Here is a 26522-nt window from a genome sequence, read left to right as displayed (position 1 = left end):
ATCAAATGATATCTCTGACTTATCAAATGATCAAATGTGTTTAGTTGTCTATTTTGATGCATTTGACAAGAAAATGGGTTATCTATTAAGGGATAAATAACCTAAGACATTATATTAGGCTTTTATGACTACTATAGAGATTGAAAACAATCTAAAATAAGGATTGACTAGAAGTCATTTTTTTAGAAATGTGTGCTAGTATAATGTGTTTGAAAGAAAGGATGAATGTGGTGTTGATGCTTCAATTTAAAATCAGCTTATCAATACCCATGTTGTAAGTTTTAATCAAGTGAAAAATTCAAATCAGCAAGTAGATACCCCTTTTGTGGTAGATGATTTTGTTGAAAATTTAGAATTAAAGATATGTGCAGATAAAGTTTATTGGTTTCAAGGAAGAAATGAGTCTGTTCTTGTAGAATGTAATGCACATGTTTCTAGTATTACAATAGTATATGATAGACTTGATTCATTTGACAAGTTATACATGTAATATATAAATTTAGTGGTTTCTTCTCCTATTGATGATTTGTTTTATATTGAAAACATAACTGATCATGAAGTTGAAAGGTGTTCATTAGAGTATGAGGATGGAGAAGCTAGAAGTGATGTTTCAAGTGATGAAAGTGGAATTATTGATTGGACATATTGTGAAGAAGCATCATGTGAAGACAATGACAAGAGTTGTTGAGTGGTATTACATGTGAATCTTCATGTGAATCTAATGCCAACTGGGGAGAAGAAAAAAATGATGGAAGTGAGTACTGAGTACTCTTATGCTAGTAAAGGTATGAGTTCTTTTTCTAAGTTTGAATGTGAAGTTCCATTTCTGAATTATGTAAATCAACTTGAGGTTGAAAGTTGTGAAGAAGAGTTTTCTACACACTACGAGGATAAAAAGGTTGTTTATAAGGACAAATTACCTGATTCTGTAGATGAATGTCTTGAGGAGGTATGTAGTAGTAACTAGTAATATGCAAATGGTTTTGAGGTTAATGCATCGACACCTAACAATGATTGGTTTGCAAGACATTTGAATCATCTTCATGAAGATAATGAAAGTAACTTTGATTTATATTCTACATTCTTCATTGATGGAATTGATGGCATGTCTTCTTGTGATGATTTTGATTTTGTTTCTTCATATGCTAAAAATGTCCACAATAGTGATGTTAGAAGTTGTTTTAAAGTTTTCACTTATCCGTTATTTTGTGAGGAGTCTGATGTTGATCAGCACATCACTTGTCATAATGTCTACAATAGCGCTTTGCATGGAGTTATCAATTCTTTTTTTCAAGAACACATGGATGGTTTAGATTTAGTTGAGGATGATCTTAATGATCATACTTTATCCTACTTCTATGAGAGATTAGATTTTTCTTCTTCTAAGTTTGATAGTGAAAATAATGATTATGTTGCATCTCATGATATGAGTAACAAGGTGTTTGACGAGGTTGTTAATGAAAATCAGCATGCACTTTGCAATGAGTTTTATGATGAACTTTCTAAGGAGATGACTAATCTACCTCTTGATTTAAATGAATCATTGTAGGACTCCAAATTAGTTTCAAATTTTTACATTGATGACATGTGTGAATACAAATCTAGTTGCTCATTTGAGTACCATCCAGTTATGGATAAGAATATACAATTTAAAGGTATGTGTGATCATTTTCCCTATGTTGAATATGAAGCTTTCATATTCAAGAATAATAGCATGCATATTTCATTAAATGAAGAAGTTTTTTAGTTTGAGTGATATTTTTGAGCATGCTGGTCAAAACTTTCATAATGAGCAAATGCTGGAAAGTGAAGCTAGTTTTTGTATGCTTTGTGAAAGTGAAGATGTAGGTTCAGTTTGGCCAAGTGAGTTGTTTCAACATGTTAATCTAATTGGCAAGACTAATATGAATAGTATTTCTAGTTTACCTCATGAAAGTTCAAATGAGAATTAGATTTATGATAGATGTAAAGGTTTTTGTTGAAGTTTGGTGGCGTGGGGCCATCATTTGTACATAGCAGCTTTCAATAAAGCAATTCAAGAGATAAGTTTTTTTTATTTAAGGAATGGTCTACTTCTTCCAAGTTTCCAAATCCTTGCCATGCCCATAGGGGACATGCATCCCCATACAGAGCCACTATTGGGACTCAAAATTGAAGCCTTGATTTTGAGTACCATTGAGAAAATCAACCTCTTTAAATGATTTTAAAAGCATGTGTACCTTGCTATCCATTTAAGGCCCATGGGGTGATTATTTTTTCTAACACCTTGAATTTAGTGTGTCTATATTTTTCATGAAGATAAATTGCAATTTCAAGAAATTTCGCGAAGTCCTGTTTTGAGCAATTGTCAATTCTAAATTTTTGCCAAAGTGTCAAACAATGACATGAGGCCATGTTTGTAATTAAATATCTCACACCCATTAATGTTTCATGACTCACTGATTTGGGAGTGCTTAGTGTCTATATCAAAGAGAATATGTTTCAGATTTTGAGTCATTCCAAATCCATTTGATTAGGTTTTTAATCCCTCAAATTTGGTCATTTATTGATGTCATGCTAATGCACTTTGTTATGAATTCTGGGAAGCCCTCTTTGACTTATAATTTTGACCTAGTGCACTAAAATGATTAAATTCCTTTTGCATTGAATTTTAGATGTTAGAGACTTACTATGTTTCAATTTTGAGCTTATTATGAATCCGTTTGATTAGTTTCTGAAAGTGATTCCAAATGCAACTTGTAACTTTTTACTGGTGTCAAGAAATGCAGATTGATCAGTACCTCTGTTCATGATGTCATATCTTTGAATCCAAGATAGATGAGATCAAATGGATTATACCACTATATTATACTCTAAAAATAATTTAAGTGTGTAAATTTTCAAGTTTTCACAAATCCATCTACACACTTTTCCAAGTCAATTCCATTTGCAAAAAACACTCTTTCGCCATTGTTCCAAGATATAAATTCTAAGTAGCTCACTTTTACCGGTTTCCATTTGCATCCTATTATTTTTCATCAGCCCAAACTATAGATTTATACTCTCCTAGTGATAGTGAACTAATATTCCAGTTTTCATTCTCCCAAGTGTCATTTTTCTTAGCTTTTAAAGCGAAATTTGAACACAATTTATTGTTTTTTGCAGGCAGTTTTGAGAGGGCAACTTTGACAGCTAATATCTTTTGACTAAGAATCCTTCATAAGATGAGATTTGACATGGTACAATAATTTGGTATAAAGAATCAATTTGTTGGTTCCCACAACCTTGTTAAGTGTTTTGATCAATTTTTAAGGCTAGTAAAAGAACCTTCTAGCACTAAGTCAACAAATTGCAGAAAGATGTAAAATGAGTTGCAAATTTGTTTTAGTGGTGAAAATTGACATCATTTAGTAACTTGAGTTTAATGGATCAATTTAGAAATTTAGTTGCATGAAAGAAAAAAAAAATTAGTTGGACCCACTTTGGGGCCCTGCTAATTGTATTAGGCTGATAGATATGTGGGATTGTGCAAATTTTGAGAGATTGAAGCAACTGTAACTCACTGAATATTAGATATACATGTTTTCATATATCAAAGAGGCAAGTGAATGGTCAGAATAGGGACTAACATTAACATTCACTATGTGTGTTTAAGATATAAGGGACAACCTATAGGTTGTAGGACACAATAAAGGATCCTTGTTTTTCAACCACCTAGACTCCATGTTGGAACCAAAAGGATGGGAAAGCTTGGCTGATGAGAAGCCATAGTTAGAATCACTTGATGACATTGTTAGTTATGAATCATAGATCAGGGATTTCAATGCAAATGACAAAAGTGTGAATCCAAGCTTAAGAGGGACATGCCTTGAGTTTACATCACATGATTCTACAAGTAGGTGCCATTTGAATAAGTTGGTAGAGTCTGATTTAACACATTTGCATTTGTTACCTAATCCTCAATTTGTAACCATCAATGACAATAAAGAGAATTGGAAGTTTATTGACACAAACACATTGGCATTTCTAGAGCCAGATTTGGAAGAGCAACAAGCTCAAGTCATCGATATTAAAAATGAAGATGGTTACAATTGGGGTTATGATCCTATCCTTTGGGGTGTACCAAAAGGAAGCAACACAAAAAATTGAAATGGTTCATGTCATACATTGGAATTGAGGAAAATGGTGTAGGTCTTAAATCATACTGGTCTAAGGGTTGTGTTGGAAAAAGTTTAGAACTATTTACATTCAAGTGGACCAAATGAAAATGGTTTTGTCCTTGACAAGGTTCTTCCTAGCTATTATCTAAGAAGAAGTGTAGATGGAGTGAGAAATGGAGAAGCAGGTGAGTAATGTCTAAATAGTGGCACATATGGATCCTAGAAAGATGGCATTGGTAGATCATTTGATTCCTAGAATAGCAAGAGGGTTAGTCATAGGAGGTAGGGGATGCCTATATGAGTAGTAGGGGTGGCAAATTTTTAAAATGCCAAAGGACTGTAATGATTCACTTGAACCATGTGAGAGTGAATATGAGATTGCACCTGTACAAGATGAATGTCTGCTAGTAATATTCTCACAGAAAACTATTAAAAAAGAATTCATAAGTGTGATATGATGGGTGGTAAGGAGGATAAGAAGGAATTTCATCTAGGCACAATGTCTAGCTATATTTATTTCACTTGTGAGCATCTGTGCTACATGCACTGTAACTTTTTTAGGACCATTCTTGAAATGAATGTCCCATCAAACCTTTTATACAACATGGTCATAGTTCGATATGATCACTGCAACCATCTTTTGTCTATTAACATGGGCACAACAGTACCTCTTGAATATGACCAAAGGCAAAATGATAGTTTTAAAGATGTACCATCCTCTTCCTTGGGTAGTGGGAACACATACAAGGCATATGTTGGCATCCAATCTACAAGCACACTTCCTAGTGCACCCCCCCCCCCCCCCCCCCCCCGAAAAAGAGACAACGAATCCCATCAAGCTAAAATTGTTTCATCAAGGAAGAGATTCAAGGAATCAAAGCCCATAATCTAGACATTAGGCATAGAAGACATCCCCACTGAGAAAGGAATTAAAAAGAGATGTTTTGAAATGTTGTGGGCATGGGCAACATCTCCATCAATGCAGACAAAGTGGGTGGCATACAAGAGAAATAAATCACATGCAGAGATAAATCTCACATTCAAAGTGTGGACTTTTGTTTAAGTGTTTAAAACCACTGACACACATTATACATATTTTCTTAAAGACAAGTGCCTTTTGGAAAGGCAAGCTCATGTTGGGTCCCTGTGGTCAAGCTAGATGTGAAAGATAGCTAGAGGCAACTAGAAATAAAAATTTTAGCCAATACGCACTAGGAAAAAGGATGATGTCAGGATGATCAGAATGTCACTAGAAAAAGTTGCTGGAATAAAGGAAATGCTGTCAAAAAAATAAAGAATCTAGGAAGGCACCATGTTTCCACTAGAAAACTGTAAGACTTTCTAGCATGCAACTTGGCAACTTGCTAAAAATTTGAAATTCTAGCTAGCGAGCTACCAAAAAGTTGAAGTTCCAGCTAGTGACTTCTCAGTAAGGTGAAATTCTAGCTAGCGGTTGAGAACAAACTAGAATTTGACACATGGTGAGCAAACTATGATTAGAGGTGACATGGCAAATCGAGATTTCAATGATGCTCCAGATCATGCCACATGGTCGATCTAATGGCAATCGCCATGTCACTAAGGAAAAGATGCACGATCATTAACATAGTCACATGGTGACCCAATGAGATATGCCATGTGGCATCTAGATGGAAGGTGTCATAACAATCAATTAATCACATGTTGACATGTGGCAAGGGTTGGTCAATAGGTTTGACCCAGAGGAGTGTTGTAATTTTTTTTGAAAAAAGTAAAAATTTTAATATTTTATTATGCCTTCCCTCAATCACGTGTAGGGTCCTTTTAAATAACGTTTTGATTTAACATATAGTTCAAACTTTAGAAAAGGATAAATTTATACAATATAGTGCTATGAAGGTCACAAATGGAAGCCTAATTTTCAAAGGGGCATAACTGGGGCAATTTTTATCTAAAATATGTACTTCAATATACCATTGGAACTAGGATGAAATGAACTTTCTGAATATGGAGCTATTTTTTGCACAACTATTCACCAGTTTGATTTATATGCAGATTTATAATTTTTGGGGCATTCTCAGCAGAATGGGCAATTTTCACCATGGAGCATCAAAATTGGCTGGAAGGTAGATATATAAGAATGTTGAAGCCTAAATGTGGAAATTTTTGTTTGAAAGGATTATATTGCATTCTAGAGGTTGTTTAACTAATTTTTTCTTGTGCCTTGATTTGAGATCTAACATCAAAAGCAGTTATATTTCCATCAAGTTTTTGAATCACTTTATGCTTTTGGGAGGTAAAATTGTTAAGGATTTGATATCTAATTACAGAGAGAGATTAGAGAGATTCTTTTCACTTCTTGAGGGAATTTCAAGTGGACACATGTCATCTTCAGATTAGATCCAAGAATTCACTTCCTCCTATATCATCCTCTTTCTTTCTCAATGTGTTGGTTCCAGCTTTTTGGAGAAAATCTACTCACTACTGTGATACCATGTTTTGGTTCTTGTTTTGATGTATTCCCAATACTATGACACCACATTTTCTTCAGCAATTTCTCTTATATGAATAGTAGTACGAAAGACATTATAGCAAGTTTAGATCTATTAGGTTTTTCTATGTTTTTATTTCATGCATATGAATGTATTATTTCAAGGAAATCAATACAAAGAACAATAGGTGTTTAGTTTCATTTTAAATCTTGTCTCCTTTATTAGTAATTTTCAATGTTTTATGATCTTTGAACAAAGAGCCTAGGTCATAGTTGTAGTCCCTTAAGGTTGTATGTTATTTCATTTTGCTTATAATTCAAGGAGTTATGTAAATTCTTCAAGGAAATCAACAAGGTTGCAAGTTTATTGAGGAGGACATTAGGTAAGAATGAGATTTATCTTGAACACAGATGTCTATTTACAAGGTGAATGGATAGATTAGATATCTAAATATATGAATAGGTATCAAGTATCCATATGTATGTGTTTGATTCATGGAATTTCCCAATAGATAAGGTACTAATAAACTACCAAATCATTAGTTCTTATTGCTGCATATTAGGGGTTTTGTTGAATTCAACATTATTGCTCAATTTTTTTCCCCCTTTCATGTTGAAGAGCTAAATAGTCTAATCCTCACTTAGCTTATGAATTGCATTGTTTTGCATTTAGCTACTGTAGATCTATGCTATTGCATGGATTAATAGGAGAAATAAGGGTTAAATTTTCTTAATAGATTTAGGAATATGTTTTTGCACTGGTACCATATTAATTGAGTCTGAGGTCCACCTAGCTAGGTTTTGCAAAGCCTGAAGTAGAAGAATGGTCAAGCCTTATAATTGGTCTAGTGTCTGAAATGATATGTTAAAAATGGCATTTAGCTACCCCTAGATGTACCATATTATCATTAGGGTAATTTGAAACCTGTAAGGTTTCAAAATAACAATAGGTCAGGAGGAAGAATTTTCTTCATCTCTGGGTCATATGTTTCTATGCACTCTCTTACTAGCTCTAGAGCTTATACAACCATGAAAAAACCAACAACTTCCATGAATCCACTCTCTTTCAATTTTTGTGTAATTGGGTGGTTAGGCTAAGAGTTAAATCTTTTGTAAAGATCACGTAAATCATTAAACTTGAATAATGTATCTGTTAAGTCTTTCAACTCACACTCCAAGTCTATAATCTTATCATATCCTAAAATCATGATTTCCATCTTTTTTGTTTACAAAGGATGTAGTTCTTGATAAATAGTCTTTTTAGTATACTTGAGGAAACAAATTTTATGCAATTTTAATGAAATAGATGTAGAAATCTTAATGTTGGCACCACATGAACAAAATTAAGTTCAACCAATGATCATAACTGAAGGATTTGCATTAAATTCCATCATCTTCATCTATTTAAACTTTCCATTTTCATGCACATAAAAACTCATAACTCTAAAAGCCTTGTTACTTTACATAAAGTAAAGTTTTATCACTAAAAAGATCTCATTGAAACAAGGACTTTAGCAAAAAAGTACCTTTTTCCTTTAGAATTTGTTATGCAGACTTAGTTTGACAACTTAGCATGTGCATGGGAGAAAGCACATATCAACTTTTTTGTAAGCCCCATTTTCCTTTGAATCAAAAATGTAGAATGAGGAATGATCTTTTAATAGCTTGTGCACTTCATTTTTTAAATTTTCTACCCTAATCACTTAACACATGATTTTCTCTATATTGGGGTCGAACCTTCATGGATACATTTTTAGGGAAACATCTATTTGGAATTTTTGAAGAACATTTTCACACTAAATTCAATTGGTTCTCTAATTCCAAAGCCTTCTACAAAGTGGCCTTTTACATTACTTAAGGGTAGAAAGACCCTCTGAAAGCTGCATTTTCTGGAGTGAAGAAAACTCTACAACATTTCTCTTTAGTCTCAATCAAAAAGCTATCAGTTGAGATCTCGAGCATGAATCATTCATTATGGACTCATAATAATCCCTTTTAACATCATTCTTTCCCTACTTATGCACAAATAATTTAGATTTGGGCTTCAACCAACTTAACTTTGGAAATAGAATGGAAATCATTCATTTCCATTAATGATCAATTGGAAACCGCAATTCCATTTTTCTTCATGGGAATAGATTTTACCTTTGAAACTTGATTTGATATCTTTTTAGATTTGACTTATACTTCCCTAGATATGTCCATTATGATATAATCATGTGGATAGCTTGTTAACATCATCATGACATTGTTTCTTTCATATATGCTTGATGAACTATGTGGAAGGGGAAAACCAACTGAACCATCTAGAATCTAAAAGAGATGATAATGTTAGAGCAATATCATAGATACAGAAACAAGAGTGACTTACTTCTCATCAAGAAGACTTCTAAGACACATCCCATCCACACCTAAATCACCTAGACCTTGAATGCATCAGAATAACAAGAAACCCACATGGAAAAGTACGAAAAGGGAAAGCAAAGGAGACTTGGAAAAGATACAATGTGAGAGATTTGGGACTTGATGAGAAGTAAGTTACCTAAAGGATACTTAGAAATGCCATTTTGAATAGGAACTCAATGAAGTATTAATGGCCACTACTCATAGAGAGAAATTGAAAGTTGGAAACATAGTTGTTGGGCGGTAAGGACTCTAGTTAATTCAACAAAAATTGTACTAATAGTTGACTATGGAAAATCTACATGTCCACCTAGATGTAGCTTCACCAAACTTTTCCATGCACAAAAAATTGTCCTTGTTCAGCTTGGGCACCTCCTTTCTATACATCTTCATTTTTATCTTTAAATACCTTCAAAATGTTTCCTCTAAAGCACCAAGAGCCCTAATACCAAATGTTGGAATATTTATAATAATTGAGGGGAGGGTGGTGAATCAATTATCCAATGTCCAAATGTAAAAATAAAAATTTAAATACTTAACAAATGTAAGTTCATGCTTTGATTATATCATCCAATGTCTCAATTATTAATATATTACTATTCTAATTCAAATGAAATTTGTAGAAATGTAAACATAAGTTAACATAAAATCATTCACACAATTTGACTCAAGGACTTAATGTGGAAACCCAATTTGGTAAAATCCACGAGTAAAATGCTACCAATTTTCACTCTTGTTAAGTGGTTCCTATGATGAACCAACCATGTTAAAGGTTATAATACACACTATTAAATGTGACCTTGATAAAGTGGTTTCAATCACCCCATTACATGTGAGCCTTATTAGAGGAATTTAGAACATTTCCTTAGAATGTCACCATGTTAAAGGATTTACTTATGACTCTTAGGTCAACTGTAATCCAAAGGATTTATCCAAGCTGATATAGCTATTAGAAAGGAGTAGTAGGACTTGATCTAATAATGAAAACAACTCACTTATAGATTTCCAATCTCTAATTTAGCTCTTCATTCTACTTGGCATTCAATCTCCTTCATCTCTAATAGCTTGTTCACCCTTTAAGCCTTCACTTCCATAGGCCTCCTTTCTTAGTATGCTATCTAGAGATCCATCCCTTTGGCTATCATATGAGGACACATCTTAAGACTCTATTTCATTTTTGCTCACAATCTGGCATTTTACTTTTGGCCTTGCATCCCCTTAATTAGGCAATTTAGATCTCTAGTTGCCCAATCCAAAAAAAAATGGATTAACTTAGGGTTAGGTTAGATTTATTAAATCCTCCCTCATTTTTGTTCTATTACCTCTATAAAATACTCTTATAATCCTTATTATTTTTTTCCGAAAATAGTTAAACTTGAATATCATGCCACTAACTCATCAATCTTATCTTCAACACACTTCACACAATTCAGGAAATCAACATTATAAGCTTAGATTTGTCAAATATAGAATTAAACTTTTTATATTTTCAATTAGAAACCACTAAGTTTTGATGCTTAGTCAACACTAGGTTGGATGACATGCACTATATTTTTTCTCACTCAACATAGAAGTTTATTGACACTTGCTATATACTAAATTTTCTTAGCACATACTTGTTGAAATAATTGATCAATTGTGTATCATCTTTTATGTTACACAAAATGTCATATCATTTCTACTTAGTGTATGCCAATCTCACTCAAGCATCGAAGACAATTTTCTATGTCTACCGAGAACTCCAGAGTTTGCCTAGTTGACAAGACAGTGTCTATCGAGTTCACTAGCCCACCAAAGGAAAGTTTGTGGAAATTGAGTGTTAATAAATCTCACTCAATTACCAAAGGAAATTTTCAATTATGTAGTGTTAAACAAGTTCACTTGGTTAACATAGGAAAATCACTATGAGTTATTCTCTATTGAGTAGGTTTGGCTAACAAAGGATTTTCTTGTTTTTGCATGTTGAGTTGAATTGAATTGTTTGTTGGGTCTCGCTAATTGAGGAGATGAATATTGATTATTCTAAGTTATATTATAGCTAACTTGACAATATGAAAGATGTAAATATAAGGTCAAGTTGAGAATTAGAAAGAGAGCATGCATGGAAGATAATCAAAGATATAATGATGGTAAGAGGAAGCGAATTAGAAGGATAATCTTAATATCCTTGTGGAGCTGAAAAGATACATTTGATCAAGAAGGATCAAGTATATAAGACAAAATTTAGATCTATAATCAATAATTTCATTGCATCATTATTACTATTTAACCATTGTAGCAGTGATCTAAATCTCTTAAGTTGGCTTAACAGCTATTTTTAAATTCTCTAACAAGGTGACATTTCTATTGAATTCTCAAAAGACCTCTAACAAGGCCATTCCTAAGAGGGTTATTAAATCCTCCAATAGGGTCACACCTAATAGTGTGTTTTGTAACCTTTAACAGGGTTGTCTCCTAACGGGACTCACTTCAGAAGACTGAAAATTAGTAACTAGTTGCAATTGGTGGTTTTTCCCAAATTGTGTTTTCACATTAAATCTTGGTGTCAAATGTGTTTATGATATTTCCCTTATATTTTTTCAAATAAGATAAAATAATATTAATCATAGTTATCATTTTAATATTTTTATGTTAAGCATTTTTTGAGCTATTTCAGTGTTACTTAGTTACAAAATTTTTTTATGTGTTTGCCAAGCATTAGAAGAGTTCAGTTTTCATAGAGTTTTTTTATACTAGCATCTAAGAGATTTGGTATTTATTTTAGTGATAATTGATTCACCCCTCCCCTTTTAGTTACTCCTCTTATATTTCCAGTAATTGGTATTAGAGATTTTGGTGCTTGTAGAGAAGGTTTTAAGGACCTAAGCTAAAGATTAGATTGTCTTATAGAAGAGAGATTCTTAATTTGAATTGAGACAACTTTTCAACATCGCAAGAATTTATGAGGTTACATCTACAAACTATCTATGATTCATGTTGTAAGTATCTTGACATTGAATACAAGACTCCTACTAGAACTTTATTAGTTGAAGATATTGCTAGAAACAAAAATCATAACATCATGATGATTGACATTGCATTTGCTCTTAATTATGTTAATTCTAATGAAGTCAATTTATGTACTATATCTCATGATATATGGATCAAACTAAATGCCATCTATGGAGGAGATGACAATGTAAGAAGAGCCAAAGCCAAAAGTCTTAGAGGACAATTTGATTACATGAAGATGAGAGGAGATGAAAACATTATAAACTATGTTAAAAGAATTAAAGCAAGTGTGAGTACAATCAAAGAATCTAGAGGAGATATTGATGACAAAATAGTTGTAAGAAAGGTACACAAAACCCTTCTTCCTATCTATGAAATTAGAGTGTTTTTTATTCAAGAAATGAGATGCGATCCTAGTATTAATATAACTTTGGATGCTCTAGTTGGAAGGATTATAGATTTTGAGTTGGATAACAATGATAACTATGTTCCTAGTTTCAAAAATATTGAGTTTTCATTTGAAGCCAAGCTTTCACTCAAGAAAAGTGACCTAAGAAATCAAAGGCCAATCAATTAGGAAGTGAAGAAGAAGAAGAAGAAAGTTCAAATAGTGATCTTGAAGTTGTTGAAGGCCTACTTGCAAGGAAATACTCCAAAGTCAGAGGAAAGTACAAGGTTAAGATTCCTCTAATCTACTTTTCTAGTGAAGAAGTTGGTAACATTGCTAGTAGGTGCTCAAATAGAGAAAATGAGGATGAAAAACAAAGTAATAATTAAAAAGGCAAGAAGAAATTCAAAAACAACAAAGACTACAACGACAAACATAAGAAATCTTATTTTATGGCTAAAGATTCTGATAATAGTGAAGATGAAATGTTATATATTGCTATAAAAGATGAATCCAATGATTAAGGAGATAAGATGGAACCTATCTCTCATGCTAGAAAAAATGATAGGTTGATTATTGATGGTGGCTTCTCACATCATATGACTAGAGCTAAAACAAATTTTGACCACATAGAATATTATGATGGTGGTAATGTGAGATTTCAAAACAATGAACTTTGTTGCATAAAAAGAAAAGGATATATCTCATTAACCAATGAACTTATATGTGACAGTTCTTATTGGGTTGAAGGACTAAAGCACAATCTATTTAGTGTAGAAAAATTGAATAAAATTAGATTCAAGGTAGAATTTATGAATGGGAAGGCCAAACTATTGGATTTCAAATGAAATTTGGTTGGATCTTAGAGACAAACAAAAGGTAGTCTATTCTATCTAGATCTCAATGACAGTTCATGTTTTATTGCTCAAGTAGAAGAAATATGGTTATGGCACAAAATATTATGTCACGTGAACTTTGATAACCTACTTAAGATAAGAAAAAATAGAAGAGTAAGAGGTATTCCTAACTTGAGGAAACTTGATATGGGTCTATGCAAAAACTATCAAATTAGTAAGATGGGGAAAGACTAGTTTTGAAAGAAAGAACTATCATTCCAAAGAAGTCTTAAAACTTGTTCACAGAAACTTATGTGGACCTATTGAATAGAGAGTCATAGTTGAGATAAGTTTTTCACTATTTTTATTCATGACTATTCTAGAATGATGGTTGTAATGTGTCTAAAAGGAAAAATTGAAGCTTTTCAAAAATTTAAGTGGTATATAGCAAGAGTAGAAAAAGAAACTAGAAAGAAAGTTTTTAAGATAAAAAAGAGGTGGTGAATTAATTTCCAATGGTTCAATAAATTCTACATTGAAAAAGGAGTTAAAAGATAAGTATTAGCCCCTAGTATGGCTTAGCAAAATGGTATAGCTAAAAGAAGGAACAGGTCCATCATGGATTGTGCAAGAACACTAAATATAGAAAAGAATGTTGTAATCAAATACTGAAATGAGGCAATCAAAACTATAGTGCATACCTTGAATAGAGTACAACTAAAGAAAGACTCAAATCAAACTCCTTATGAAGTATGGTATGGCTAAAAACCTAATGTATGTTACTTGAAAGTATTTGGTAGCAAATGTTATACCTTGAAAGAATCTAGGAAAGGTAAATTTGATGTCAAAGGTAATCAAGGCATATTCTTAGGATAGTCCTGTAGAAGTAAAGCATAAAAATGTTTGAATTTGTTTGATCATAAAATCAAAGAAAGTGTGAATGTGAGAATTGATACCCTGAGCCTAAGGATTATAGAATATTTTTTTACTATGAACTTGACAGCCTACCAAATCTATCTTGAATACAGGAGGCTTCACCTCTTGAATCCCCAAAATCTTCAATATCTACTAAGTTACAACTAGTGCAACTTGAGACACATTCAAAAGCTACTAAGCTATTACTAGATGAAACTAAGTTTGATAGACCTAAGTCACAAATAGTAGGACCTAAGCTTAATTTTTAAGTTCGTGAAGAAATCAGTGAAAAAAACTCCAAATCCAAAGAACCTGTGTTAGCAAGACATGTTAGAAGGCATCATGCACTTGATCAAATCATTGGAAAGAAGTCAAATGGAGTAATGACAAGAAACAAATTGAGGGATACATGTTTAATTTTTGAATTTGAACCTAGAAATGTTAAAGATTCTTTGGATAATGAAAGTTGGATTGAAGCAATGAATGAAGAAATAGAATAGCTAGAGAAGAACAAACCTTGGACTCTTGTTCTAAGATCTAAGGATAAAAATATAATTTACACAAAGTGGGTATTCAAAAATAAGCTAAATGAAGATTGAGAATTTTTTAGAAATACAACAAGGTTATTATGTAAATGTTATTCTCAAGAAGAAGGTACTGATTATGGTGAATTTTTTCTCCTATTGCAAGATTAGAAGGTGTTAGAACTTTACTAGCATATGTAGCTTATTTAGGTTTTAATGTTTATCAAATGGATGTAAAATTTGAATTCTTGATGAGGACATAGAGAAACCTAAGGCTTTGAAGATCCTAGAAAAAGAGACATGGTTTGCAAATTACACAATGCATTATATGGTCTCAAGAAAGCTCTCAAAGATTGGTATGAAAGACTTTATAACTACTTGATACACATTGGTTTTCAAATAAAAAATGATAACAACACTCTGTATATCAAAGAAGGATAATACAAGAAGATTGTGTTCGTAGAAATATTTGTGGATGACCCTTTATTTATAGGAAATAATGACTTGTGCAAGGCATTTTCAGAAGAAATGAGCTAAGAATTTGAGATGTCTATATTTGGAGAGATAAAATTCTTTGTTGGATTGCATATCCAACAAAAGAAAGATGGTATCTACATTACTCAATCTAAATATATCAAGGAGATACTTAAAAAATTTGGAATGGAAGATTCAAGACTAGTTGGAAACCCTATGTCTATTGGATATAAGCTTTCCAAAAATGATGATTCCAAAGAGGTAGATTAGACCACATATAGATCAATGATTGAAAAATTGTAGTATGTAGTGCATAAAAACTTGATATTGCATTAGCAATTGGTATGGTGGCAAGATTCTCATCAAATCCCAAAGAAAATTAGGGTATGTGTAGGATCATGGTGTGCCAAAAATTGGCAATGTGAAAAAATAGAATTGGAACACGTCTAAAAGCGCTTCAAATTTTTTTTTGACTTTTTCACACCTATCTAGGTACCAAACCTAGAAATTAAGGCCCAAGCCTTATCAGATATCTGATTTGAGATCAGATATCTGATATAAGATCGGATATCAGATCTCATATCAGATATCAGATCTCAGATCTCATATCAAATATCAGATCTCATATCGAATATTCGATATGATCCGATATCTGATATCGGCGGCATAAAAATTGGAGGGAAAAGGCACAAAAATTAGAGGGAAAAACAAATTTGTAAGTGATATAACTAATTTGAGTTATGAAATATGTAAAGATATAATATATAATCTATAAATATATAATATAATAACATAACTTTTATATATAAAATAATATATAATCTATATATTATATAATAATATTACATTATATAATATTATATATATATAATAATAACGTAACGTAAAGATATAATATATAATAATATATTATGTTATTATTATTATTATTATCATCATCTATAAATATAATATATATTATTATTATTTTTACTATATTTTTATTAAATATAATAACGTAATATATTATATATATGCTATTAATACATATTATTATTATCATATATAAATTATAATCTATAATATATTATTATTATTATTATCATATGTATATTATAATCTATAATATATTATTAATATTATGGCTTATATTATTAATATATAATAATATATTATGTTATTATTATTATAATCTATAAATTATATATATATGATTGGTATACTATATTATTACTATTTTTACTATATTATTTCTAGTGGAGTCATTTATATGGGTCGAAAGGGCTCACAAGATGACCTATGACATTCTTCGACACATTCCATGATGACATATGTCCCTAAGTGATCCTAGGACCCCCAGGGACATATTAGAATAGTTTATATGGGTCGAAGGGAGTCACAAGATGACCTATGAACCCTTTCGACACATTACAAGATGACACTTGTCCCTAGGGGTCCTAAGACCCATAGGGACATATTAGAATAATTCATATGGGTCGAAGGGGGTCATAGGGTCACCTATGATGACCTTCGACACATTTCACGATGACATATGTCCTTAGGGGTCCTAAGACCCCTAGGGACATATTAGAATCATTCATATGGGTCAAAGGGGATCATAGGGTGACATATGACCCCTTTCGACACATTCCATGATGACATATGTCACTATTGGTCCTAAGACCCCTAGGGACATATTAGAATCTTTCATATAGTTTGAAGGGGATCATAAGGTGAACTATGACCCTCTTCGACACATTACATGATGACATATGTCCCTACAGGTCCTAAGATCCCTAGGGACATATTAGAATGCTTCATATAGGTCAAAGGGGGTCATAGGTTGACCTATGACCCCCTTTGACCCATTAAATAACATATGTCTCTAGGGGTCCTAGGACACCTAGGGACATATTAGAATCATTCCTATAGGTCAAAGGTGCTCATAGGGTGACCTATGACCCCCTTCGACCCATTACATGATGACATATGTCCTTAGGGGTCTTAGGACCCCTAGGGACATATTAGAATCGTTCTTATGGGTCAGAGGGGGCAATACATTGACTTATGACTCACTTCGACACATTACATGATGACATATGTCCCTAGGGGTCCTAGGACACCTAGGGACATATTAGAATGCTTCATATGGGTCAAATGGTGGCATAGGTTGACCTATGACCCCCTTTGACCCATTAAATGATGACATATATAGCTAAGGGTCCTAGGGCTGCTAGGGACATATTACAATCATTCTTATGGGTCAAAGCAGGCCATAGGTAGACCTATAACCCCTTCTGACCCATTACATGATGACATATGTTCCTAGGGGTCCTAGGACCCCTAGGGACATATTAGAATGCTTCATATGGGTCCAAGGGGGTCATAGGTTGACCTATGACCCCCTTCGACCCATTAAATGACAACATATATCCTTAGGGGTCCTAGGACCCCTAGGAACATATTATAATCTTTGACCCATTACATGACGACATATGTCCCCAGGGGTCCTAGGATCCCTAGGGACATATTAGAATCATTCATATGGGTTAAAGAGGGTCATAGGTTGACCTATGACCTCGTTTGTCACATTACATGATGACATATGTCACCAGGCGTCCTAGGATCCCCATATTAGAATCATTCATATGGGTCAAAGGAGGTCATAGGTTTATGAATGACCCCCTTTAACCCCATTAAATGATGACATATGTCTCTACAGGTCCTAAGACCCCTAGGGACATATTACAATCATTCTTATGGATCAACGGGGGTCATAGGTTGACCTATGCCCCCTTCAACCCATTAAATGATGACATTTGTCCCTAGGGGTGCTACGACCCCAAAAGGAATATTAGAATTATTTCTACGGGTTAAAGGCATATGACCCCCTTCAACTCATTACATGATGACATATGTAATGGGTCAAAGGAGGTGATAGGATGACCTATGACCTCATTCGACCCATTACCTGATGACATATGTTCATAGGTGCCTTAGGACCCCTAGGGACATATTAGAATGCTTCATATGGGTTAAAAGGGGTCATAGGTTGACATATGACCCCCTTCAACCCATTAAATGACAACATATCTCCCTAGGGGCCCTAAGACCCCTAGGGACATATTAGAATTCTTCTAATGGATCAAAGGGGGTCATAGGGTGACCTATGACCCCCTTCGACCCATTACATGATGACATATGTCCCTAGCGGTCCTAAGACCCCTAGGGATATCTTAGAATGATTCATGACCCATTAGATGATGACATATATCCCTAGGGGTCCTAGGACCCCTAGGTACATATTAGAATCTTTCATATGGGTCAAAGGGGGTCATAGGTTGACCTATGACTCCTTCGACCCATTACATAATGACATATGTTCGTAAGGGTGGTAGAACAGGTAGGGACATATTAGAATCATTTATATGAATCTAAGGTGATCATAGGTTGACCTATGACTCACTTTGACCCATTAAATGATGACATTTGTTCTTAGGATCCTAGGACACCTAGGGACATATTAGAATCATTCGTATTGGTCAAAGGGAGTCATAGGTTGACTTGTGACCACCTTCAACACATCACATGATGACATATGTCTGTAGGGGTCCTAGGACCCTTAGGGACATATTATAATGCTTCATATGGGTCAAACGGGGTCATAAGATGACCTATGACCCCCTTTTACCCATTAAATGACAACATATGTCCCTAGGGGTCCTAGGACCGCTGTGGACATATTAGAATCATTCTTATGGGTCAAAGAGGGTCATAAGGTGACCTATGACCTCCTTTGAACCATTACATAACAACATATGTCCCTAGAGATCCTAGGACCCCTACAGACATGTTAGAATACTTCATATGGGTCAAAGAGGGTCATAAGTTGACCTATGACTCTCTTCGACCCATTAACTAATGACATATATCCCTAGGGGTCCTAGGACCCCCAAGGACATATGATAATCATTCTTATGAGTCAAAGGGGGTCATAGGTTGACCTATGACCCCCTTCAACTAATTACATGATGACATATGCCCCTAGGGGTCCTAGGAACCTTAGGGAGATATTAGAATCATTTTTATGGGTCAAAGGGGGTCATAGGGTGACCTATGAACCCTTTTGACCCATACAATGACGACATATGTCTCTAGGGGTCTTAAGAATCTTAGAGACATATTAGAATGCTTCATATGGGTCAAATGGTGTCATAGGTTGTCCTATGACCTCCTTCAACCCATTAAATGACAAAATATATCCCTAGGGGTCCTAAGACCCCTAAGGACATATTAGAATCATTCTTATGCATCAAAAATCTATTACATGATAACATATGTCCCTAGGTGTCCTAGGACCCCTAGGTATATATTAAAATCTTTCTTATGGATCAAAGAGCATTATAGGGTGATGTATGACCCCATTTGACCCATTAAATGATAACATATGTCCCTAGAGGTCCTAATACCCCTAGGAACATATTAGAATTGTTCTTATGGGTCAAAGTGGGTTATAGGTTAACCTATGACACCTTTCGACCCATTATATGATGACATATGACTCTAGGGGTCCTAGGACCCATAGTAACATATTAGAATCATTCTGATGGGTCATAGGGGATCATAGATTGACCTATGACCACCTTTTGAGCTATTACATGATGACATATGTCCTTAGGGGTCCTAGGACCCCTAGGGACATATTAGAATTGTTCTTATGACCCCTTTTGACCCATTAAATGATGATATATGTCCTTAGAGGTCCTAGGATCCCTAGGGACATATTAGAATTATTCATTTGGGTCAAAGGGGGTGATAGGTTGACCTATGACATGATTTGACCAATTATATGATGACATATGTCCCCAGGGGTCCTAGGATGCCAACGGACATATTAAAATCATTCATATGGGTCAAAGAGGATCATAAGTTGAGCTATGTCACCGTTGTAACCATTACATTATGACATATGTCCTTAATGGTCCTAAGACCCCTAGGGATATATTAGAATCATTCTTATGGGTAAAAGGAGTTCATAGGTCAACCTATGAACCCATTCAACATGTTATATGATGACATATGTCCTGAAGGGTCTTAGGGACATATTAGAATCATTCTTATGAGTCAAAAGGGGGTCATAGGTCAACCTATGAACCCTTTCAAATGATTACATGATGACATATGTCCCTAGGTGTCCTAGAACCCCTAGGGACATATTGACATTGTTCGTATGGGTCAAAGGGGGTCATAGTTTGACCTATGACCCCCTTCAACCCATTGCATGATGACATATGTCCCTAGGGGTCTTAGGATCCCTAGGGACATATTAGAATCATTCATATGGGTCAAAGTGCCTCATAAGTTGACTTATGACCCCCTTCAACCTATTAAATGATGACTTATGTTCTTAGGGGTCCTAAGACCCCTAAGAACATATGTCATCATTTAATACGTCGAAGTGGATCATAGGTCACCCCATGGCCCCTTTTGACTCACAAGAACAATTCTAATATGTCCCTAGGGTCCCTAGGATATCTTAGGGACATATGTCATAGTAATAGGTCGAAGGGGGTCATAGGTCAACCTATGACCCCCTTAAACCCATAAGAATGATTCTAATATGTCCCTAGGATTTCTGAGATTCCTAAGGACATATGTCATCATGTAATCAGTCAAAGTGGGTCATATGTCAACTTGTGACCACCTTTGACCCATAAGAATGATTCTCATATGTCCCTAGGGGTCCTAGGAACCCTAGGGACATATGTCGTCATGTAATGGGTCGAAAGGGGTGATAGGTCAACCTATGACCCCCTTTGACTCATACAAATAATTCTAATATATCCCTAGGGGTCCTAGGACACCTAGGGATATATCTCGTAATTTAACGGGTCAAAAGTGGTCATAGGTCAACCTGTGACACCCTTTGACCCATATGAAGCATTCTAATATGTCCCTAGCAGTCGTAGGACCCCAAAGGACATATGTCATCATAAAAAGGGTCAAAGGAGATCATAGGTCAACCTATGAGCCCCTTTGACCCATAAGAATGATTCTAATATGTCCCTAGGGTTTCTAGGACCCCTGGGGACATATATCATCATTCAATAGGTCAAATGGGGTCATAAGTCACCCTATAACCCCCTTTGACCCATAATAATGATTCTAATATGTCCTTAGGACCCCTAGGGACATATGTGATCATGTAATTGGTCTAAAGATGTCATAGGTCAATCTATGACCCACTTTGACTCATAAGAACAATTCTAATATGTCCTTAGGAGTCCTAGGACCCTTAGAGACATATGTCATCATTTAATGGGTTGACAAAAATCATAAGTCAACCTATGACCCCCTTTGACCCATAAGAATTATTGCAATATGTCCCTAAGTGTCCTAGGACCCCTAGTACATATGTCATTATTTATTAGGTTGAAGAGGGTCATAGGTAAACCTATGACACCCTTTGATCCATATGATGCATTCTTATATGTCCCTAGGTGTCCTAGGACCCCTAGGGACATATGTCATCATGTAATTAGTCAAAGTAGGTCAATTGTCAACCTATGACACTTTTTCACCCATAAGAACGATTCTAATATATCCTTAGGGGTCTTAGAACCCCTAGGGACATATGGCATCATGTAATGGGTTGAAAGGGGTCATAGGTCACCCTATGAGCCCCTTTGACCCATAAAAATGATTGTATAATGCCCCTAAGAACATATGTCATCATGTAATGGGTCCAAGGGTGTCATAGAACAACCTATGACCCCCTTTGACCCATAAGAACAATTCTAATATGTCCCTAAGTGTCCAATGGCCCCTAGGGACATATGTCATCATGTAATGGGTCAACCTATGACCCCCTTTGACCTGTAAGAATGATTTTAATGTGTCCCTAGGGATCCTAGGACCCCTAGGGACATATGTCATCATTTAATGGGTTGAAGGGTGTCATAGGTCACCCTATGACCCTCTTTGACCCGTAAGAATGATTCTCATATGTCCCTAGAGGTCCTAGGGACATATGTCATCATGTAACGAGTTAAAGGGTGGTCATAGGTGAACCTATGACCCCCTTTGACCCATATGAAGAATTCTAATATGTCCCTAGGGGTCCTAGGACCCCAAGGGACAAATGTTGTCTTTGAATAAGTCGAACGAGATCATAGGTCAACCTACGACCTCCTTCAACCAATATGAATGATTATAATATGTTCCTAGAGGTCCTAGGACCCATAAAGATGTATGTCATCATGTAATGTGTCGAAGGGAGTCATAGATCAACCTATGACACCCTTTGACCCATAAGAATGATTCTCAAATTTTTGTAGGGGTTCTGAGAGCATATGTCGTCATGTAATGTGTTAAAGGGGGTCATAGGTCAACCTATGACCCCCTTTGACCCATATGAACAATTCTAATATATCCTTAGGGGTCCTAGGACCCCCAGGGACATATCTCATCATTTAATGAGTTGAAGGGGGTCATAGGTAAACCTATGACCTCCTTTGACCCATATCAACAATTCTAATATGTCCCTAGGGGTCCTAGGATCTCTAGAGACATATGTCATCATTTAATGGATCGAATGGGCTCATAAGTCAACCTATGACCTCCTTTGACCCATATGTAGAATTCTAATATGTCCCTAGGTGTCCTATGCCCCGTAGGGACATATGTCATCATGTAATGGGTCAAGGGGGGTTATAGGTTGACTTATGACCTTAGTTGACCCATAAAATGATTCTAATATGAGCCTAGGGTTCCTAGGACCCCTAGGGACATATATCATCATGTAATGGGTTGAAGGGTGTCATATGTCACCCTATGACCCCCTTTGACCCATAAGAACGATTAAAATATGTCTCTAGGGGTCCTAAGACCGCTAAGGACATATGTCATCATATAAACAGTAAAAAGGGGTCATAGGTCAACCTATGACCCCTTTTGACCCATAAGAACAATTCTAATAGGTCTTTAGGGTTTCTAAGACCCCTTTGGACATATGTCATGATGAAATTTGTTGAAGGGGGTCATAGGACAACCTATGACCCCCTTTGACCCATAAGAAACATTCTAATATTTTTTTACAGGTCCTAGGACCCCTAGGGACATATGTCATCATGTAATGGGTCAAAGGGGGTCAAAGATCAACCTATGACCCCCTTAGACCCATAAGAATGATTCTAATATGTCCCTAGGGTTTTGAGGACCTCTAGGGACATATTTCATCATGTTATGTGACAAAGCAGGTCATAAGTCAACCTATGACTACCTTGGACTCATAAGAATGATTCTAATATTTTCCTAGGGGTCCTAAGACCCCTAGGGATATATGTCATCATGTAATGCATTGAAAGGGGTAATAGGTCAACCTATGACCCCTTTTGACCAATAAGAACATATCTCATATGTCCCTAGGGGTCATAGGGACATATGTCATCATGTAATGGGTCAAAGGGGATCATAGGTCAACCTATGACTCCCTTTGACCCATATGAATAATTCTAATATGTTCGTAGGGGTCGTAGGACCCTTAGGGACAAATGTCATCATTTAATAGGTCGAAGGGGATCATAGGTCAACCTATGACCCCCTTAGATCCATATAAATGATTCTAATATGTCCCTAGGGGACCAAGGACCCCTAGGGACATATGTCATCATGTAATGTGTCAAAAGAGATCGTAGGTCAACTTATGACCCCGTTTGACTCATAAAAATGACTCTCATATGGCCCTAGGGGTCCTTGGGACATATGTCATCATGTAATGGGTCAAAGGGAGTCATAGGTCAATTTATGACTCCTTTTGACCCATATGAACAATTCTAATATGTCTCTAGACATCCTATGACCCCTAGGGACATATGTCATCATTTAATGAGTCAAATGGGGTCATAGGTCAAACTATGACCCCATTTGATCTATATGAACAATTTTAATATGTCTATAGGGATCTTAGGACCCTTAAGGACATATGTCATCATTTAATAGGTTGAAGGGGGTCATATGTCAACCTATGATCTCCTTTGACCCATATGAACAATTCTAATATGTCCCTACAAGCCCTAGGACCTCTAGGGACATATGTCATCATTTAATGGGTCGAAGGGGAGTCTAAGTCACCTTATGACCATCTTTGACCCATATGAACGATTCTAATATGTCCCTAAGGACGAATGTCTTCATGTAATGGGTCGAAGGGGGTCATAGGTAAACCTATGACCCTCTTTGACCCATATGAATGATTTTAATATGTCCCTAGAGGTCCTAGGATCCCTAGGGACATATCTTGTCATGTAATGTGTCGAAGAAGGTCATAGGTCAACCTATGACCCCCTTCGACCCATAAAAATGATTCTAATATGTCCCTAGGAGTCCTAGGATTGCTAGTGACATATGTCATTATGTAATGGGTCGAATGGGATCTTAAGTCAACCTATGACCCCCTTCGACCTATATGAATGATTCTAATATGTCCCTAGGGGTGCTAGGACCCTTAGGGACATATGTCATCTTGTAATGGTTTGAATGGGGTCACAGGTGAACCTATGACCCCCTTTGACCCATAAGAATGATTCTAATATGTCCCTAGGGGTCCTAGGACCCCTAGGGACATATGTCGTCATGTAATGTGTTGAAGGGGGTCATAGATCAACCTATGACCCCATTTGACTCATATATATTTATATATATATATATATATATATATACACGTTTATTATGTTTCATAAAAATATTACATTATTATATATATATATATATATATATATATATAATATTATAATACATATTTACATAGTAATATGACAAAAATAATTTATAAATCATAAGCTATAAAATATTACGCTATAATATATATATATATATATATATTAAGTTATTATATATATTAATAACACACACACACACATATAAGGTTATTATATTTAATAAAAATATTATGTCATTATATATATATTAATAGCATACTTATATATATATATATATATATATTACGTTATTATATTTAGTAAAAGTAATAATAATGTAAATTATATTTATAAATTATAATGAGAATAACATAATATATTATATGTTATATCTTTACATTACGTTAATATATATATAATATATTATAATACATATTTACAGAGTAATATAACAAAAATAATTTATAAATCATAAGCTAGAATTCTTAAATCTTGTTTTCCCTCAAAAATGGGTTGGGATTTCAAAATTTTCACAAAAATTCATTGGACCATATCGGATATCCGATCAGGCTTGGTAGTTACCAAGCCTACCCGGTCAACCCGAAAGACGTATTTAAAGAGGGTTTTAGTGATATTCAGACTTTGGGTAGTTGTCTGACAATGTTATTTTGATTGAAATTGAATGAAATAAAAAGAGTTTTTTAATATCGCTCTCAAGAATCCATTGATATAATTTTTGTCAAATTCTAAGTTCGATAAGTATTTATTAGTCAATTATCAATGAAGATTATTGTAAAGCATTGATTGACATACTGATTGAAAAATACTTATAACTTTCAAACGATATAACATTTTTTAAATCTAAAAGTTGTTTCACATTCTATCCTTTGACTAGTATAAGAAAAAAAAATTAAATTTGGTAAAATTTTCTATTAGTTAAGGTGGTCAGACATGGGACCTTTTTTTTTATGAAAAATTTTTAGTAGAAAATTCATATTTAATTATTTATTAGGAATAAAAATACTGAAAAATATGTGTCACATTCGGGCATGAGTCTACTTTTCATATCTATAATTATATTAAAAAAATATTATCATTTGAGTTTGATTATGGTTGTCAGACATACACCTACTTTTTATTTTTGCCCTGAGATTTTCGTAGTACTGCATTAAAATTAAAACTTTTGACCAATCAATTATTTTTTTCTCTTGATAAGGCCTACTAGTTTAGAAACTAAATTTAATTTCCTACAGATTATTTTTTTACAACTTTTTGATATAAAGTCCATAACCACTTCAAAATTATGTGTGAAGTTGACATAACCCTGATTTGTTGATTTTTCACTACCACTTAAAGCCATAGTCTAGTACACCATGATCCTGCACATGCCCATTACATGATGGCAATCAAAAGAATCATGAGATATCTAAAAGGTACTAAAACATATGGTTTATGGTACAAAATAGGAGGCAATTTGGATTTAAAGGTATTCACAATTGCTAATTAGGTAGGAAGTACTAATGAAAGAAAAAGTACTAGTGGTGGAGCATACTTTCTTGATAAAAGACTAGTGTCTTTGATAAGCAAGAAATGTAATTGCATTTCTTAGTTCATAGTAGAGACAAAGTATGTGGTAGCAGTTGTTAATTGTCCTAATATTTTTTGGTTCAAATAACTATTAATAGGTATGAATCTAGAGATCAAG

General features: G+C 34.5%; 1 pseudogene; it reads left to right on the top strand.

The window, feature by feature from the left end:
• Nucleotides 1-4596: 4596 nt before the first annotated feature.
• Nucleotides 4597-5060, top strand: LOC149543641 (protein YABBY 2-like; annotated as a pseudogene).
• Nucleotides 5061-26522: the final 21462 nt, after the last annotated feature.

This window comes from Cupressus sempervirens, chromosome 8 (assembly GCF_028749045.1).
Source record: "Cupressus sempervirens isolate cs-2001-9-10 chromosome 8, ASM2874904v1, whole genome shotgun sequence".
Classification (NCBI taxonomy): Eukaryota; Viridiplantae; Streptophyta; class Pinopsida; order Cupressales; family Cupressaceae; genus Cupressus; species Cupressus sempervirens.
The sequence above is the reverse complement of the archived record's forward strand: the minus strand, read 5'-3'. Positions and strand labels throughout refer to the sequence as shown.